A 21,402-nucleotide genomic window follows, 5' to 3' on the forward strand; every position below is an offset into this window, starting at 1 on the left:
CACTTTCTCTAATAGGTTATCTGAACAAAAAGTAAAGAGAGACATCTTAGAATTAAATGACTTCCAATATCAAATGGACCTAACAGATATCCACTGAATGTTCCACCTATGCCAAAGAATATACATTTTGCTCATTAGCACATGGAAGCCTGTTAAAAATAGACCATATGGAGGACTATAAAACAAACCTTAACAAATACTGATCATTGAAATATTTCCATGTACCCTATCTGACCATTATGCAATAAAACTCAAAATTGACAGGGAACAAAACTCTAGTAAGTGCATAAACTGATTGAGATTGAACAACTCATTATTGAATGATGAGTGGTTCAAAAAGAGATCAAAATATTCCTTGAACTAATTAAAAAGAAAAACATAACACACTAAAACCTCTGGGACACATAAGCAGTTTTAGGAGTACCTATGGCAAAATATCAGAAAGAACACAAATAAATGACTTTATGATGCAACTCAAGAATTTATAGCAACAATAATAACAAAAACCTAACCCAGTAGAAGCAAGAAATAAATATCAAAACAGAAATCAGTGAGACAAAAACAAAGAAAACAATACAAAGAATCAATGAAGAGAGGAGAGATGATTCTGTTGTTAGGAGCACTAGCTGCTGTTCCAGAGAACCAAGGTTCAATTCTTAGCACCCACATGATGGCACAAGGCCATCTCTAATTTTAATACTAGGGGTTCCAGGACCATCTTCTGGCCTCCAAAGGCACCAGGCACACACATGGTACACAGACACACATGCAGGCAAAATACCCATACACACAAAATAAAATTTAAAAGTAAAAAATATATTATATATTATTTAAATATATTATACATATATATATTCATTCATTTCTACATATTCATATATATTATGTATAATATATGAAGACTATTATATATATAATCAATTAATATAAGAGCTGTTTTTTGGAAGATAAACAACATTAAGAGACCTTTGGCCCAAACTCAATCTATGAAGCCGGTATTACTCTAGTACTCAAGAAAGGTAAAGGTACAAAAACAAAACCAAAACTGTATATTCCTTGATGAATATAGTGGCAAAAACCTCATTAAAATAGGAGCAAACCAAATAGAGGAAAATATCAAAAAGATCATCCAGAATCATCAAGTTGACTTTATCTTGGAAATTCAAGGGTGGTTCAACATATATAAGTCAATAAATATAATAAATCATGTAAATGGACTTAAACACAAAAATAATAATCAATAGATGTACATAAAAGCCTTTAATAAAAAAATCCAACATAGTTTCATAATGAAAGTCCTAGAATAAATAAGACTACAGGGAACATACCTTGATACAGTAAAGACTGCTTATGACAAATCTATAACTAATATTCTAACTGGAGAACTTGAATAAATTCTATTAAAATCAGAAACAAGATAAAGTTATTACTGTGGGATGTCTTTCTGTATGCTGTGAATGTGTGTTGCTCTCACTGGTTGATAATAAAAGCTGTTTGGCCAATGGCACAGCAGAATGAAATTAGGCATACAGTCAAACTGAAGATAAAGATGAAGAAGGGTGGAGTCAGGGCAGATGCCAGCCAGCTGCTGAGGAAGCAAGACATATAGAAAATGAGGTAACAAGCCATGAACCACATGGCAAAGAATAGACAAGAAATATGGGTTAATTCAAATGTAAGAGCTAGCTAGTAATAAGCCTGATCCATCAGCCAAGCATTTATAATTAATATAAGCCTCTGAGTGATAATTTGGGAAGTGACTGCAGAACATGGTGGGGCAGAGAAAAGCCTCCATTTACAGGTTATCAAATATCCCTGCTCCTTCTCAATATGGCGCTGGAAGCACTCATTAGAGCAGTGGTTCTCAACCTGTATTCATAGTCGCTTTGGGGGTCACATATCAGATATTTACATTACAATTCATAACAGTAGCAAAATTACAATTATGAAGTGTGAACAAAATAATTTTATGGTTGGGGGTCACCAAAACATAAGGAAGTGTGTTAAAAGTTGTAGCATTAGGAAGATTGAGAAAGACTGTGCTAGAGCAATAGTGTAAGAGAAGGAATTTATAAAGGGATGCAAGTAAGGGAAGGAAGAAGTAGAATTGTCCCTATTTTCAGATGATTTGTTATTGTAGGTAACAGATCCCAAAAATTCCACCAGAAAATTTCTGGAAACAATTAGCAATTTCAGCAGAGTGACAGGGTACAAAATACATTTATAAAAATAAGTGGCATTTCTATACACTAACAACAAACACATCAAGAAAGAGATCATGTACACATTACCATTTACAAAAGCATCAAAGACAATAAAATATCTTATATTAAACCTAAGCAAGGAGGTAAAAGACCTCTACAATGAAAACTTCAAATTTGTGAAGAAATTGATTGAGAAAGACACTAGATAATGGAAATACATACCATTTTCATGGATTGGTAGAATTAATATTGTAAAATTGACCATCCTATCAAAATTAGATTACAGACTAAATGCAATCCCAATTGAAATACCAAAACATTCTTCACAGAAACATAAAAACCATCATGAAATTAATGTGAAACCTGAAAAGACCCCTGATAGCCAAAATAACCCTGATCAAGAAGAATAATACTTAATGGAATTGCTATTCCAGACTTCAATATATTTTATGGAGTTATAGTAATAAAAAGAATATGGTACTAGTACAAAAACAGACATGTAGACCAAAGTGAAAGTAAGACCCAAACATGAGTACTTGTAACTACAGCTGCTGGGGATGTCTTTCTGTATGCTGTGACAGTGTTGCTCTGATTGATTGATAAATAAAACACTGATTGGCCAGTAGCCAGGCAGGAAGTATAGTATAGGTGGGATAAGCAGAGAGAATTCTGGGAAGTGGAAGGCTGAGTCAGGAGATGCTGCTAGCCGCCACCACCATGAGAAGTAAGATGTAAAGATACCAGTAAGCCATGAGCCATGTGGCAAGGTATAGATTTATAGAAATGGATTAATTTAAGATGTAAGATTTAGCTAGCAAGAAGCCTGTGCCATTAGGCTGTACAGTTTATAAGTAATATAAGTCTCTGTGTGTTTACTTGGGTCCAAGTGGCTGCAGGACTGGCAGGTGAGAGAGATTTGTCCTGACCACAGGCCAGGTGGGACACAGGAAAACTCCAGCTACACACAGCTATCTGATATTTGATAAGAGACAAAAAACACACACTGGAGAGGACACAGTATCATCAACAAAGGGTGCCAGTGTTCCACTGGAATCTCCAGCTTAGCCCCATTTCTCTCTCTCTCTCTCCAAACCCTGCCCTCTCAGAGAATCTCCAACAACAGAGAAGAGCCACCAAAAACCCAGTTCTGCATTCTTGGCAATAGAGGCTCCTCTCCTGAAGCTGCCAGCTGCTTCAATCCCTGCCTAACTCATTATAATTGGGCACAAACCTAACTTGTGGATGACATGTCATCACCCCCACACCTACAGGGTATTTAAGCTCCCTCCTTTAGATGGGCCAGGTAATTTTTTACCAGCCCTTTCCCCCACCTTGATCTCAGGGGACTGGAGGAGTCACCCAGGAGTTGCTTTGCTCAGAATATACCTGGTCTTTTACTTTTTAATTTGGCTTCATCTGGCTTATTGCATTGCTGGAGAAACCTATTATTGGGGTACAGAAAATCTATTAGCTAGGAAAAGTGGATGTCAAAATGGATAGAACACAGGCGATATCCTACAAGATTTAGGTATAAGAAAGGACTTTTTGAATAAGACTCCATTTATCCAGGAATTAGAGCCAACAATTGGCGAGTGGGACTTTAGGAAACTCCAAAGCTTCTCCACAGCTATGAAAACAATCAGCTGAGTGAAAAAGAAACCCACAGAATGAGAGAGAACCATTGCTAGCTGAACCTCTTACAGAAGACTAATAACCAGAATATACAAAGAACTCAAAAACAGTCAAGGAAACAAGTGACACAATTTAAAAAACGAGCTAAGGATCTCAGCTTAGTTCTTAGTAGAAGAAATAAAAATGGCTAAGAAATACCTCACAAACTCATCACCCTCAGCAATTAGAGAAATGCCAATTAAAACAACTTTGAGATTGAATCCCAGTCAGAATGACTAAGATCAACAAAGTAATTGACAACAAATGCTCATGAGAATATGGGAAAAGGGGCAACTCTCATTCCCCGTTCATTGCCAACCTATATCCAGCATCTAGGAATGTCTATGTAACTTAAAGGAAGCTATGTGTACAGTTATACTTATACATGTATTTATACATATGTAACAATATTAATCAATGGAAAAGGTTACTAATGAGACAGTGCAGGGACACGGGAGTAGGTTGTATTTATACATTTATGCATACATATATTTATGTAACAGCATTAATCAATGAAAAAGGCTAATAATAAAAAGAGTATGGGAGCTGGCCCGGCAGTAGTGGCGCATGCCTTTTTTTGTTGTGGTGGTTGTTTGTTTTTCGAGACAGGGTTTCTCTGTGTAGCTTTGCACCTTTCCTGGAACTCACTCTGTAGTCCAGGCTGGGCTTGAACTCACAGAGATCCACTTGCTTCTGCCTCCTGAGTGCTGGGATTAAAGCCGTGTGCCACTACCACCTGAGGGTAGTGACTGTTACACAGAGAAACCCTGTCTAAAAAACTAAAAAAAAAAAAAAAGAGGGAGAGTGAGAGAGAGAAGAGAGTGAATGAAGAGAGTGGAGACATGGGAACATTTGAAGGGAAAGGACTTAAGTGGGGCTAGAGTGATGGAGGGAAGGGGGAAGTAATGTAATTAAAAATATATAAAAATAAAATAGAAAATAACAATTTATAATCTATCTTGAATTTCTTTCTGGTGATATTTAGATAAAATTGAGTGTGTGTGTGTGTGTGTGTGTGTGTGTGTGTGTGTGTGTCCACTTCATCATCTTGTATAGGACATATGAAGCAAAAAGAAACTACCGGAAACCTGTCACCTGTGTCCCTCGGGCCCCAATGTTCTTAGACAGTTTGCCTCTCCCTCCTCACCTTCCAGTGATTCTGTCATGTGTCTGTCATTTATCCGGTGATTTCAGTTGTCTTGAAGAGGGCGAAGTACAGCAACCGCCTCTTCCTAGAAAGAGAAGTCCCAGCTGATGGGTCTATTCAGTCTCCCAAAGCTCTGACAAATCCTCACATCAAAGGTAATCCATTATTTCAGTTTTCTAGGGGGAAAATTTGAGACACTTAGGGGCAATTTACTTGATCAAAGTTTCTTAGAAATGCAGCCTTGGCTTCCAGCAAAACCTTGGAAATTTTAGCAGTTGCTTTCCTTTTCATTTTGCCTCCTCTACATTAAAAAAAAAACAACAACCAAAAACCTCCCCCCCAAAAAAAAAATTTTAGTGGTGGGGGAGGGGAGGAATAGTTACAAACAGAGGAGGCTGAAATAACTACTTTTTGACTTGGAAGGATTAAATGTCAACAAATACCAAACAGAGTTCTCTGAACATTGAAATGTTAATTTATGTAAGTTGATTATATGATTTTTTTTAATGATAGCATGTTTTACAAATGAACGCATCACTTATTCACACTGTGCGTTGAAGGTAAGCAGCTAAGTAGCAGAGAGGTTCACTTGTAGTAATCACCAGGACTCCTTTGACAAGGACTTCCACAGAAATGGGGATGGAGTCACCTGTCCCCTTCAGCCTGTCTTTTCCAGCAGAAAACCTTTCACTCCTATGCACAGTTTCAAAAAAGACAGGAAGCCACTCCCTTCGAGCTCTTTATAGGAGGTTCCTAAGGGCTTTTGTGTTTCAAATGTAGTGATAAGCACAGGGAATTAAATTCTGAAAGCAGATTTGTCTTAGTGTTTTGTGAGTGAATTCCCAGGCTCTGTTTCTCTGTTCTAATTTCAATGTCTAGCATCACTCCCCAAAGCTGCTGTCCACATCTAGATCTGGTGCTGGGAGATGAAGACCTCACAGGGATGAGTGCGCTGGCCCCTTAGTTGGTTCCTTCTGTGCCCTTTTCATTCCATCACTCACGTGAATTCAGGACAAGCATATGCTGCATGCAGAGAGGGTGGGCATCATAGTGTGAGTTCTTATAATGAATACAGAGAACGGCAGAGGGAAGTTGGCACAGCAGAATGGACCGCGCTTTCTTTTCAGGGTGAGTCAGAGTTCTAGCCACGCAGAATCCATCTGGGGATTTGAAGTTCCACCCCAGCTACCAACTGGCCAGAGTTCTACTCCAGAACCTCTGTCTTTGAGGCTGACCTTGGTCTTTCCACGAAGTCAGTTCAGGAGAGACATGGCTGAGGCCTCATTTGCACTGCGGAGGTGCCGGGGACATTGCCTCCTTCCAGTGCGGAGCTGGCCTCACAGCTGCTTGCCCCTCTGGCTTATGCAAAGCCATGGCTCTCTGGCTCTCTGGAAGCCTTGCTTGACTGCGGTTCTTCTGTCTCACGCATCTTCTGTGTAGGAAAGGAAAGCTCTGTTTTCAACTTCCTTTTCCTTTTTTCCCACTATTCTTTGGCCATATTCTTCTGCCATGAAAAGGACAGTCATACACACACTACCTGGCCAGAGAAGAATCTTCAGTCCTAGGAGCTGGGCAGGACAGCCTTAAGAAAGGTGGTACTTGTAAATCTACAAGCTAGCTTGCTGGCCTTGCCAGGATGCAAATTACCACCTCTAAGAGATAGGTAGACCTCATAGATGCAGTTCCCCTTGGTGAGAGAAAGTGCTGGGAAAATAAGGATCCAGGAATAGCCTTCTCTCAGGGACTGAAGGTCCATCCTATGACTGGAAGAGGATCCTGATCCCCAGCAGGCAAGATGGTGGGTCAGTAAACATTTATCTTAGCATTGGCTTCTAAATGGTGACCACTACCCTCATGAACTCCAGGAGAGCTACTTCACTGGGGTATCAGGGTGGGCGAATGCCAGGGGTCACAAGCTTGTGTGTGTTTTTTTCTATTGTAATTTTCTCTCCCGATACCTCTTTCTAGATGAACATATGGGCTTCAGGAAGAGATCTATCCAATTTCCTTCCCTATCACTGTAGAACTTGGAGGCATTGCTAACTGCAGCAATGGTAATAAAGAGAAAGACATAAAAATATCCCAGAAAGGAATTTGGAATTGAAAATCCTTACAATCATATTTTATTAATTAATTTACTTACATATTTTTTAATTGTCAATGAACTCACAGAGATCCACCTGCCTCTGTCTCCTGTGTTCTTGAATTAAAGGAATGCTTCACCATGCTCAGTCCTTACGATTGTAAAGCCCATGCTTTTGTGTCTTCCAACAAACTAGAGAGTGTTTCATCTGCAATAGAGTATCTCATTTCAATATTCACATCTATATCTGTTACACTTTGGGTCTTTTTTTTATACCGTTTTCTGTTCTTATTAACATGCAACCTAACCTTGTTTTGTAAAAAGACACAGCAAAAAAAAAAAAAAAAAAAACCAGCATAGCTTTCATCTATACCCAAATATTCTGTAATCCTTGCCAGTGATACCATAATGTGGTCATATTTTATTTGTCCTGAAATGTGATATTTTATTTGCATGTTAATAAATAAAGTTTGCCTGGAGATCAGAGTTCATAGCAAGCCATAAACAGAAGTCAGGCAGTGGTAGCCCATGCCCTTAATCCAATCACATAGCAGGCAGAGTCTCTGTGTGGTCAAGGACACAGCCAAGCGTGGTGACACACACCTTTAATCCCAGTACCAACCATAGAGACCTGGAGGTCTATATAGACAGGCAGTGACGAGGAAGTGATATGGTTGGGCTTAAACCCAATGAGAAGGCAGAACAGGAAGGCAATAAAAGTGCAGGTTAAACAGGAAGAAGCTCTCTCTTGGGAAGCTAAGGCGAGGTGGTAAGCTAAGGCTAGTCGGTGGCTATTCGCGATTTCTCTGATCTCTTCGGCTATTACCCTGTATTTGGCTCTGTGTTTCTTACTTAATAAGACTGTTTAGAAATTCATCTACACCACAAATTGAAAAAGCTTGTGTACCAGTGAGAAAGATCCATGCATCTGAATCCCGATGCCTCCATAAGGTTGCTACTCTGATCTCTTACCCCTGCTTACCAAAGGAAGGAGACTTGGCAATTTTCAAGTCTCAGAATGCAGGTATCTACCATATCATTTCTTTTTAGCTCTCAGAATCTATTGGTATTTTAAATGATACAGCAAAGGCTCATGGTTGATCATTGAGAAGGATGGTGATTAGAAAGATAGACTATCTGACTATGCAACAGTTTCCCATCCTTCAAATTCGCCAAGCATTTATAGTATGTCTATTATTTACTGATACTCATGTAGACCTTGGGAATTCAGTGGTGAATAAAAACAACGGAGCTGGCAAAATGGCTCAGGAGGAAGGACTTGCTAGACCAGCATGAATATTTGAGTATGGGTCGCAGCACTTAAAAGGATGAGTGGCCATTCACTGGCCTGTAATCCCAGTACTGTGGTGGGCAGAGACAGGAAGGTGGGTCTCTGGGGTTTGCTGGCTACCAGTCTAGCTTCAGACTCAGTGAGAAACTCTGCTTCAGGGAAATAAGATGCAGAGAGCAATTGAGTAGGACACCAAATGTCCTTCTCTAGCCTGTGCACAGGCACCCATACCCACATGTTCTATTTTCCAAACCTTACAAAGCCTTCATGTCTACTCTATATCCTGTTTCTATGTACTCAAAGAACATAGCATTTACATTTCTGGGGGTGCTTGGTATGTAGAATCTGGGACCTTATCCCAGATTTCCAGATCCTAACTACATTTTACAAAGAGTTCCAGGGGTTACAAAGAGTTCACATGTTATAAAATTCTGATTTGCCGTGGGTCCATTACAGGACCCAGGCTCTAGCCAACCAGTATCTGACATTCCCTTGACCACAGGGGCTCAGAAATAGGTATGTTTTCAAGGAAATATTGGCAAGAAGATTCTTTTCTCTAAAGAAAAAGTCAGAGGAATAGCTAGGCAATTTTGGGAAGTATAGAGGCTAACTATAATGGTGTGAGAATGGGCATTGGCCAGAGCCCACATATTACACAAGCCTGATGGAACCATATTTGATCCTACTCTATCTCCAAACCTTGCTCATTATGGGAGCAACACATGCCCTAATAGTCTATCCAATGCTGATGCACTGCAACAGTCTGTTTCCTAGGTACATGCTTTATTTATTTATTTATTTTTTATTTTTATTTTTTTATTTTTTTTATTTTTATTTTTTTGAGACAGGGTTTCTCTGTGTGATAGCCCTGGCTATCCTGGAACTCATTTTGTAGACCAGGCTGGCCTTGAACTCACAGAGATCCCCCTGCCTCTGCCTCCCTAGTGCTGGGATTGAAGGTGTGAGTTACCATCCCCCGGCCTGTTTCCTAGATCGTTAATAGAAAGTCTCACATCGAGAGGCAGACTGGACCAGAGTAGACACTTGTAGCTAGTAGAAGCAAGAGGGAATCCTGGGAACCACACTTAGTGCTGTCTGCCAGGCAGGATAATGAAACAGTTTTAGAAATCTCTGGGCCCAGGACTAATGTAAGAGGGAAATGGAGGAGTGTGAGGATAGATTTCACTGGTGAAGAAGAGAAAGGGGGTGGGTGGTACAGATCTGCTGCACTGATGCTGAGTGAGACAACCCTGAGATGTAGCCCGTGCCGGGCATCTCAGCCAGCGTCAATCTTCTCTGCTCCACACCTGCATCTTGACCCTCCTCCTTGCTCTAGCCTTACGTATTCCACTACTTCAGGCGAATCCACAGCCTTTGTGGCCTTCTGATAAGTACGCTGTCTTTCCTATCGATTCCACTTTCCCTCCCACTTCAGCCCAAAATATTTTCACAATTCTATACAATGAGGTTCCGAGGTGACTGTAGGAAGTGTGCTTCTCTTCGGGAAGGGGTTGATGAGGACTGAACTCAGGCTCTGGCCCATGTGAGGCAAGGTTTCTGTCACTGCACCATACTAAAAGCCCAAAGGGGGAGAAACCCACAAATTTCTTATATAACAGGGAAAAAAAAGGAGAAAAATCTGGTGTGGCTTCCCATCTTTGTGCGGGAACCAGCTTCAGTGTCTCCACAGAGGCTCCTACAGGTGATGGAATTCTTGTCGTAAGCACTTCCATCAGAGTAGATTTAGGTACCAGGCTCCCTCCCAAAGACTTGAAATGCTACATCATCTTCATCCTCTTAGCTATCCATGAAATAAATTGCTCTACATCTATTTTTCAAACGAGAAACTTCAGGTCTAGAATGCTTCAGGCTATTTGCCATGTTTACTGAATAGGGAGAAAAAGCCTGAACCTTTGTCCTTAGATGAGGAAACACTATGTCTTATTATTCATTTGAAGTGCCTAGGCTGCAGTTATCTAGCCATTATTTATGAAACAAGCAAGCCATGTTGCTAGGGCTGCACATAAGAGCACATTGCAGGGCTATGGGTCATTGGGTGTGGGGCACATCTGTGTCCCCTGACTGAGTGTGGACTGAGCCAAGGCCATATTTACCAGGAAGTCTTACACTCAAGCATTGGCTCCAAATGTCTTATAGTTCAGCAGACTTGTTTATGCTTTCCCTGTTGTCATGGCACTTTGAGTACCACACGGTGATATTCTACTACTTAAACCTGAAGTACAAACATTGTTACAATACAGATACTCTGGGGATTTAAATACCTGGGTGTTTTGTTTTGTTTTTTTTACAGCTGAGGAAACGTAAGGTTGAGCTAGCTAAAGCAGTGTATCAGGACTGGCAGTTTATGGGTGGAAACATCAGAGACAGAACAAGGCTACCTTAGTCTAACACTAAAATATTACATGTAAAGAGAAACATACATGTAATATATATGACTGTACTCTGCACATGCTATTTCCTCAAACTTTCCAAATTCCAAGTTCATTGTTGATTTTTACTCTAGAATAAGGTGATATTATCTAGATTTCTTCCTTCCAGGAGCCCCTTTGCTAGTACTTTCAAGGTACAAAGTTTTTCTTTTGAGGTAGGATTTCCCACAACCTCACAAAAAGCAATGGCAACCCTTAAAATAGATGTTATTCAAACAAAACAAAGATACTTCTAGTGAACTTTGGGTACGCACTGAGAAAGTAGACAGCATTTTGACCCGGTGCGCCCGTTTATCCCATCCAAAGAGCTGTAGCAGTGATAGGGTGGGCATTGTTCTCCTAGAGTAAGCAGAGACAAGAAGCAAGGCGTGTACAGAGGATTTGGTTTGGAGCAGAGTATAGGAAAACAACCCATCTCTCATTGTTACTGAAAACAGTATCATCTCATGCAAACAAATGGGGGTGGGGTGCCGCTGGAGCAGCATTATAACTAGGTTTGAACTGCAGTCCCGGTAGGGAAAAGAAATTCAGCAGAGAAAATCAGGGTTACAATAAATATGGTGACCCTTGCTAAACATCAAGGCACCTATGGCCATCTGGAGAGACTGAAAAAGTCGATTAGTCAGATGCTCTCTGGAACTGACTGCAGGGTTTTGCACACATAGAAAGAAAAAAAAACTGGAGCAGTCTTGCAAACCACTTGAATTCAAAATACATTTCCCAGTCCCCACACAAGCATCATCAAATGGCAGAAGCATTACTAGCTCAAAGTGTTTAGCCTGACCTCTGCCAATCACGGAGTTTCCACTGAGCTGTGCTGACTCACAACAACCCCAGGAGGCCAGTCAACAAATCAGTTCAAGAACAGAAACAGCAAAGATCTAGCGAAGATAGTGGCAAGCTATCTATTTAGGGAAAGGTGGACTCCATAAAATGAGGTCAGGGAAATTACCAGACAAAGAAGGGAACAATAGCCTGTTGACAACAACCCCCAAAGAAAACAATAGAAACCCCAGAGTTGCTATAACTTGTTATCTAACATTTCCAATTTTCAACAACGAAAGGCAAGATAAACCAAGAAAAAGGAAAATGTTACCAACATTTAGAAGAAGCTTATTCCTACTATTTTTGAGGAAGGGCTGATGGACTCCTATTCTTTCCAATAGCTATTGAAAGTAACAAGCAATGTAGCTTTTAAGGAATTAAAGAGTAGCATAAAACAGGACTAATCAAATAATCTTAGTAAGGGACTATAATTTATATAAAACAATGAAGTAAAAATTTAACAATTGAAAGTAAGCTATGTAAAGTGAAGAATTACCTTAGCAGATTTGAGTGCATAAAAGAATTGAAAGACTTTAACTAGAGCAACTGAAATTATTAAAACTGAAAAACTAGTTTTTTAAATGAAAAAAACCTTAAAGACCTCCTCTGGGATTGCCAAGCTATCTCGTGACAATCACAACAGTTATCAGTTATGTGACTTAGTTACTATAAATCACACACAAAAGGCTATTGAAGTATCAGAAGGAGAGGAGAGCAATAAAACATCAGGAAAAATATAAAGAAACAATGCCTAAACTCTTTCCAAATTTCACCCAAAAACTAATCTACAGATTCCTCAAAGCCAACAACTACACTTAGCATAAATGCACATACAGCCACACCTAACCATGTCATGGTCATACTGCTGAAACCAAAGTTGAAGAAAATCATGAAAAGAACAACAACAATAACAAAAAATGTACTCATCATTTTCAAGGCAACAAGAAGACGATTAACAGTTGAAACCAAAGGGCACCAGAAAGCCCTGAGATGGTTTGCAGCACTCTGACAAAGTGACTGTCAACCAGGATGTGAAATCTGTTACAACCATCCTTCAAAACTGAAGATGAAGGCAAGACATTCCCGAATTATCAAAGAAAGAGTGTATCTGTTGCTAGTCAACCTGTCTTACAACAAATACTGAAGGAAATACTTCTGGCTGAAAAGAAATTATACAAAACAATAACTAGAAGTTGCAGAAAGAAATGAAGGAGAGTCTAGAAGATCAATATCCAGACAAAGACATACTACTGAGTGAATGTCTTGTCTTTTCTCTAAAAGATGTGTTTGCATAAATTTACAACTAATGATGTAGTTTAGATAGAAAATGATCCCAGCTCTCATTTGTTGCATCCTTGGTTCACTGATGATGCACCAAGGAGGTGATGGTATGACTAGGGTACTAAATTCCTCTGTGAGCTAATCCATTGATGACTTCCTACTGACCCAGGCTATTACTAGGCAGAGCCTAGTAGAAGTAAGCACATCACTGTGCCTGTGCCCTTGAAGTACTCACTCTCTTTTCTTATCACTGTGACAAAGTACATGGCAGAAGCAACTTAAGGGCATGAGAGTTATTTTATCAAATAATTTCACAGGATTCAGTCCCTAATCACTTGGCCCGATGCACTTAGAAAGAACACCGTGACGTGATGAGCAAGTGGTAGAGGGAAATCCTTCACTTAGAAACTGAGCATGGGATAGGAAGCAGCCAGAGATAATATACCCCAAGAGCCTCCCTCCCTTCCCCCAGTGATAATTTCTTCTAGAGCCTCCCCAAATAGCAACACCATCTATGGACTTAGCTAACAAGCTTATAGGGGACATTACATAGTTAAACCATAACAAGAAGTCTCTACTTTGTCCCCAACGCCTTCCTGGCCTTCCCTCTGTTTCCTGGTTAACATGAGTTGAACAGCTTCCTTGGTGACATGTTGCTGCTATTACACTGACTGTTTGGTCTTACTTCAAGCCCAAAGCAACGGACCCAGCCAACCATAGACAGAAGCTTCTGAGACTCTGAACCAAACTGAGTCCGTCCTCATTTTAAGCTGTCTTCTTTTATATTTGTCACAGCGACAAAAATCTGGCCAGCACATATATAACCGAGCATTAGTGTTCTTACTACACATACAAATTCAATACATGTGATAATGAGAATTAAAAAGAAGAAACAACTGGATTATATTAGAATAAGTCCCTACATTTTGTTAAGAATTAATATTAATCTGAGATACACTATAAATTAAGATTTACATTGGAGGTCTTGAATTGAACATTTAAAAACCTATATGTATGTGGGTCTTATGTATATCTGAAAAGAATTTAACATCATACATCTGAGTACAGTGACCATAAAAGGAAAGAGTTAAGGAGAACAAAGAAGCAAAAGAGATGAAGCAGACAAAGGAAGAAGTGAAGGAAGCACATTTTATCATGTGAAATAGCCCGTTATTGAAGCCTGAATCTAATTAGTCTTATCAATAAAAACCAGGAGTCAAATATTGAAGTAATAACTGAAAGATCAGAGAAGCAGAGGAGCAGCCACCAGTGACTTCTTACCTCTCTGGATTCTCCCACTGAAAGGGCTGAGATCCTGTCTCCACTGTAAGCAATCTGTACATTATCAGCAGGCGACTGCATCCCAGCCTAAAAGCGGACTTGCACTCCCACACGTTCTCTTTCTGCACTCTCCGTCTGCACGGTCTCTCTGTCTCTGTCTGTCTCTCTCCTTCTCTTAATAAAGCTCTAAAAGGTATCACTGGGTCCTGTCATGACTCTGACCTTTCCACTCGGAAACCAGTGCCAGCCATCACCGTATACCCTTACATCCGCCCCACCTTATCACTTCCTGTCTCTGCCTCCCTAGGGCTGGGATTAAAGGCATGAGCTTCCCAAGTGCTGAGCTTAAAGGCAAGAGCCATCATTGCCCAGCGTCTATGGTTAACTAGTGGCTAGCTCCACCCTCTGACCTCCAGGCAAGCTTTATTTGTCAGAACACAAACAAAATATCACACAACACATTATCATGAAGATATTATACCAATCAACAGGTACACATGTAACACCAAATCTACAAATCCATGATCTAAAAATGGAAAGCATGGGAAGGTATAAAGGTTCACTTAACAATAATAGTTAGAATCATCACCAACCCACGGCAGTAGTCTATAAATTCATAAATGTAAATTAATAATTTTAAACATAATCACAAAAATCACATGGAAATTGGAAAATATTTTAACTGAGAGAAGAAATCAAATCACAATGTCAAGATTTGAAGGGTGAGGCTAAATTGTTTCACAAGAAATGTAAATGTTCAAATATCCACATTAGAACTGCACAGACACCTCAAATGTAATCTAGGCTTTTGCCTTAAGAAACTAGAACATACAAAATTGACGAATATTTGTCTAGACTGACCAGGAACAAAGAAAGACAAAACTCAACAAGATCAGAAAAGGGAGGACAGCAAAACCAACCTTAAGGAAATTTAAAGACTTCTATGTCAATGCTATGAAGGATATTCATCCAACAGCTAGGACAACTTGGATGAAATGAGCAGCATAGAAAGACAAGAATGTCTAAAACTGACCCAGGAAGCAAGAGAAATACTGCTAGGATTCTGACAGAATAATGATTAAAAATTCCTGGACTGAAAAGCCCTAGCTCAGAGAGCTTTCCTGATGAGCTCTATCAAATAGTCAAAGATAACTATAGCTGATCTTACAATCTCTTACAGAAATCATAACTGGGACACTTTAACTCATTCTGTGAGGCCAGTATTATTTGATACTAAAGTTAAAAGTGGGGGAGGGGAAGAGCCTCTGCAAACCAATATCTTTTGAAAATACACATGAAATATTATTAGCAAGTCAGATCCCACAAGGTAAAGGGTTATGCATCATGCACAAATGGCACTTTTTCTTAGGAGACAAGGTAGTTAATATCTGAAATGAACATATGTGCCATTTCCCTCATGGTGAACAAAGTGATCACCTTTCTGTGTGCTTATTGCTCATATGTGTACCTTGTTTGGAGAAATGACTGCTCTGGTTCATTGGCTCTTGTTGAGTTAGACTTCCGGGGTTTGCTGTTGGCTATTAAAATGTCTCTGTAAATTCTTGTCATTAATGCGCCTCACTGATAAATTATTTACAGATATGTCCTCCGTTGCTTGTCGGCTTCCTCTACTGATTTTGTCTTCTGACATGAAGTTCTTACACATTTTTCACGATGTGTGATTTCCCCACTTTCTGTTTTGTTGTCTTTGTCTTCCTATGGTGTCATATCTAAGAAATCACTGATAAATATTGTGAACTTTTGTCTGTGTTTTCTCCAGGGAGTTAGAGTTCTGGGTTCTTTTAGGCTTTGAGTCTTGCGTTTTGAGCTTGTTCTTTTTTCAATAGTGTTAAATAAAGGTCCAACTTTATTCTACTCCTAAATACTTTGAGGGGATTCTTATGCTACCTTTATGTAAAATAGCCACAAGTGGAAACCATCTAAACACCATCAACTATTGTATAGATAAAGTGTGGCATAGTCACACAATAGATTATTATTCAACAGTACAATAAACTACTGTGCAGTCTCAGGATGAATATAAAAGCAATTACGCTAAATATAGTAAGCCAGAGACAAAAATATATATTTACCTGTATATATCAATATTATATATATTATTAATACTATATAATAATAAAATATAGTATTTATGCATGCATGTACATGTATGTGCACATGTATATCAAATTAGATTCTTTTATATGAACTCCTAGTAAAGAAACTGAAGTAGAAACTTAGTAGAAACTGAAGGCAGATCCTTGACTGTCTCAGGTAAAGACTGGCTGCAAGTGGTATGAAGGAAGGCTCTTTGTGGGATAAAGAAAATGTTTTAACATTGGATTTTGAAGATGGTTAAAGAATTCTATAGGTATACTCAAAGTTCTTAAATTACTGAAGTTTGGCAAATTATGGTATGTAAGTTTGACCTCATGAAAACTGTTTAAAGAATTTCAAAATTTCTAGAGTCAAACCAATCAACAACAAGGAAATGAAGCTACATTAGAGTTTGTGTGTCTGTGACAAGCACCATGACAAAAGCCACTTGAGGAAGAAGGGCTTTATTTCAGCTGACAGTTCTCAGATCACACTCCATCACTGGGGGGGAGGGGAAGGAACTCAGGTAGGACTCTGGAGGAAGGACTGAAGCAGGAGCCAAGGAGTACTGCAGTCTACTGGCTTGCTCCCCTGGGCTTGCTCAGTTTGCTATCTCATATGCTGAAGGACCACCTGTCCAATGTTGGCAGCACCCACAGTGGGCTGAACCTTTCCACAGCAACCATCAATCAAGAAAATGCCCCACAGGCTTGCCTAAAGGCCATTCCTATGGAGGAGGTTTTTTTGTTGTTGTTGTTTTGTTTAACAATTGAAGTTCTCTCTTCTCAGATGACTCTAGCTTGTATTATGCTGGCAAAAGCAAAACAAAAACTATTCAACATAGACACAAACCAAATACAAAAATAATCTCCGTGATACCAAAATTAAGTATGTAATATATATATGTCAGCCTTACCTTGAATATCCTAGTCAAGACTGAAATGATGTCAGAGAAGCAAGGCTAATTTTGCAGAGTGAAAAAAAAAATCAACCCAAGTTCTCTGTCCTTTGAAAATGCTTCCCGAGGTCACATACTATATTCCTAAACAGTTGTGAGCAAATGCACACACTTGTTTCTTTCTTTCTTTTTCATCAGCCCCCAAGCCCTCTCACCTTAGGAATCCACAGAAAGCCATAGGTCAGTCAGTGTTGACTGACACCCCTGAAGGAGCATGTTGTCCACCCCCAGTGTGAGGAGAACTACAAGCAATCCTTTCCCAATTAAATGCTTGTGGGAGGAGCCGGGCATAGAGCCAGTTATCTATCTGGTGGGGATGGAATCTCAGGCGCTGGCGGGCAAGGCCGCTCTGGTGTGTAACCAGGATCACTATGCATTCTTACTCCTAAGGGGTTTTCAGAGGTACCTGGCTGAGCTCCTACTTACCAGCTGCTGACCACCTGTCTCAGTGACTTCAATGCTTTGCACTGAAAGGAGTTAAAAAAAAAAAATCTGTGTTCTTACTTTGCTGTAGGCAACTATTTAGAGATTTCAAGGTCCCCGGGTTTATTGAGTAAGAATTTCTCATTGTAAACACAAAGAACGCTTATCATTACGAAAACATTCTAGAAAAACAATGCTGTTTTTGGCATTTGACCCAGGTTCATATCTACGCACCAGATAACTCTGCACGGATGCTTTTCTATCTCATGTTCTCAAGGCTCCAAACAGCAGGAACACGCTAAATAAAGGGGGTATTACGGATAGAATTTCTCTTCATCCTCAGGACTGACTTCTATAAACACCCCTAGCAAGAGCACCGAGAGAGAAGGAGCTTAGGAAACGTACATCATCCCTGCTTTTCTGCTCCCTGACTCCCCAAAGACCCCAGAGGAAATAGGCAGGTGTAGGTTTCCATGGAAACGAACCCCCGAAAGAATGAAAACCCAAAAGGAGAATTGTGTGAAGTGCCCCGTGCCTGTGTAATTTCCTTGCCAACAGTTTTCGAGGTCAACCTGGCTTATTTCATGAAATTAGAGGCCCCGCTGTCAGGATTTCCCCAGGCAAAAAAAGGTTTAAGTCGCAGCCTTGGAAATCCACTGTGGTTGTTTTGTGCCTATTCAAGAACAGCTCTCACTGCTCCGTCGGACCTCAGGGTGACTGGGATTCTAGTCTCTTTCTTTTTACCCAGACCCGTGCTTTTAAAACATCTGAAACCCACAGGAAGAATGTACTACGTATGTGGAATACACACACACACACACACACACACACACACACACACACACACGTATAACAATACTTAAGGAAACAACAAACAACCTCTGTATGTCCTTCTCCCTAAAGGCACAATGCTGAGTCTTTCGAGCTCAGCATGGTTTCTTCAACAGATGCCTCCCTCACTCTCCCTCAAGGCTGTCCAGGTGGAGGAATGAGCCTCAGGTTGTGAAGATCTCGGACCCTGAAATTCACTTGGGAACTCACTTGTGTCTTACATTTTCCGAGGTCTGGCCCCCTAGGCGCTTACAGCTCTGCAGTTGTGGATTTGGCAGGTCTGATGCGGCTCCTTGATCTTACATCACTCTCCAGCTATTGGGTACCCTGTGCCACAGTGCCAACCTTCGTTCAGGAAGTGCTGGGACAGTGGCAGGAATCCTGACAGGTGGAGAGACTGTAACACATCATCCTATAAACTTGGTGCCTCTCCTGGCTGGACATTTTGACCCGTCTCTCCACTACCTCACTGGAATCCTCGGGGTAGCCTTAGGATGGAATAAGAGTGCTGCTACTTCCTTGGCTTCTCTTACTGTCTTCTTTATCCTCTTAGGGTCGCCACTCTGAAGCTCGTGTTTGCGTCAGTGTGTGTCTATCTCCATCTTGCCTTTCTCAGTGCTGAACATGGGTCACACGTTAAATTTTGCAGTCAGTACACCCTGTTATGTACTCACCCTGGGAGGGTTGGTGTGCCTTTCACACCTCAGCCACCCAAAGCTTCTGTGGTACCCCAAGCACCACGCAACAGCTTGTCCACACCATTCATTCTTGCTTCCCCAGTTTGCAGCTTCGGTGTTTCCAAGTGCCAAGGATCCCTCCCAGTTACTACTTCCTGTGTGTTTGTGTCTTCTGCTGTCGGGAGGAGCCGTCACTTTGAGGATGATAATTGCTGTTGTCTGCCTTGTCGACTTTTGTTTTAATATCCAGTGGAGACACTCATGCAGCGATCCTTCCTTCTTTATGTACGCTTGGAGCTTCACTCGCTCGTCAAGAATATCCATTACTAGCAAGAGAAACGGGAAGGGAGAGACAACGAAATAGTCACTTTCCAAAACCAGGGGAGGGGACATTGGAGTGATTGGTTACCCTGTATCCCCTCCCCCACAGTCGTTCATTAATATATCGTTAACTTTAGTTTAGAGAATGGAATTTTTTTTTTCTTATATAAAGTGAAGTGAATGGAGGCTCTGGCATTTTGCTACTTAATCTAATTGTCATTTATTTCCCAGCAAGAAGAAACATTGAACCTGGGAAAATTCCATTGTGAACACATTGTGTGCCGACCATGCCCCCGGGGGAATATTGCCCTGTGTGTTACATATTTCACACAATAACAACATCATCCGATTTTATAATTAACATTAAACTTTTATAGGAGAAAGCACCTTGTTAGACGAGCTGTTAACCTTTCGATGCATTTAAATCTCCTTTCATAGGAAGCCACATGCTTCTTCATTGCCGTCCTAAGTGGGTTCTGTTACTAAGCACTGGGGGGACCGAGAGTTGAAAGATATGCACAGAGCTGGTGTGCTCACCACTCCTGGCAGAATTAAAGGAGCAATGGGAGCCTTAAAGCTTAGCTTTCCTGACTTCTGTGGGTTTCATTCCCCACCCCAGCACTCCAGCGATTGCCCCCTTTCTCACACTCACCCTTTTTCTGCTTTTCTTACTTACTATATCAATCTCCTCTCCATGCCAGGCATTAATTACTTCAACATCCTACCACAATGAGTTTTGTGAGTGCTCGACTGTGCATCAGTGACTGCACTGTGGGGTGTAAGCATTGTGTAAGTGCTGCAAACCTCACAGAGACAAAGAAGTTCATGACAAGATATGTATTAACACACTGGTGGGGGCTGGGGAGATTTCTCAATGGTTAAATGCGGGTGTTGCTCTTGCAGCGGACCTGCAGTAGGTTCCCTGCACCCTTGGGGAGGCTCAGGACCATCTGTATTTGCAGTTCCCAGTAATCTGGTGCCCTCTTCTGGCTCCCTGTGGAGGAAGCACATAAATATATACAGGCAGAACACTCATGCACATAAAATAAAATAAACACATTTTTTTTTAAATAAGAGAGCACTAGTGACCTAAACAAATTTTCAAAAGGCATTAAATGGCTTATGATAGACTTACACATGCTCAAGTTTTTTTTGTAAAAAATGGTCACTAAAAGTCTCTTACATCACTCCTAAGAGCTGGCCTGTGTATGGTTAACATAGAGTCTTTACAAAAGAGAAAACCAAAGAACAACTAAGTCAGATCTAAAGATGAAATCAAGGGAGACTCTAGGCAGACAATGGGCAGCATGGCTATCTGTGCCTGGGACTGGTGGAGGAAGGGATGGATAGGAAGTCTGGCATGTCTCTTCTTGTCTCCTGAGGGCTTACTTATTTCAGCTTTAATATTAAGCATCATTAATATTAATTTATGCTAATTGATTGCATACTGCTGAGGATTAAGAGAAATAGCAACCTCTCATCAGTCAGAAGGCAAGTTTACAGTCAGTGTCTGAGGTGAAGTCTGCACAACTCTGTCTGGATCAGCTTGGTGTTTGCTACTCTGGTTCACAGGCCAGGGCATTTGGATTATGTTGTCATCCAGCTTCAGGTGATGCTGAGTAACACGTGTTTTTCAAGTTCCAGAGAGCCCCGCAATGCTCTGTTTAAAACAAGGGTCTGGCAGATGTGATAAGAACCTAAGAGTCTGAATTTCTAACAAACTCTCAAGTCACAATGTTGTTGGTCTTCAGGCTGGACACCGGGTGGCCAGAGTATAGCTGGGTAACTGTTGGGATCAGAAAGGAGACAATGGCCAGCCATGACACCAGCCTTTTTTTTTTCTTGTTGGGGAAGCGTCTTCA

This window comes from Peromyscus eremicus, chromosome 4 (assembly GCF_949786415.1).
Source record: "Peromyscus eremicus chromosome 4, PerEre_H2_v1, whole genome shotgun sequence".
Classification (NCBI taxonomy): domain Eukaryota; kingdom Metazoa; phylum Chordata; class Mammalia; order Rodentia; family Cricetidae; genus Peromyscus; species Peromyscus eremicus.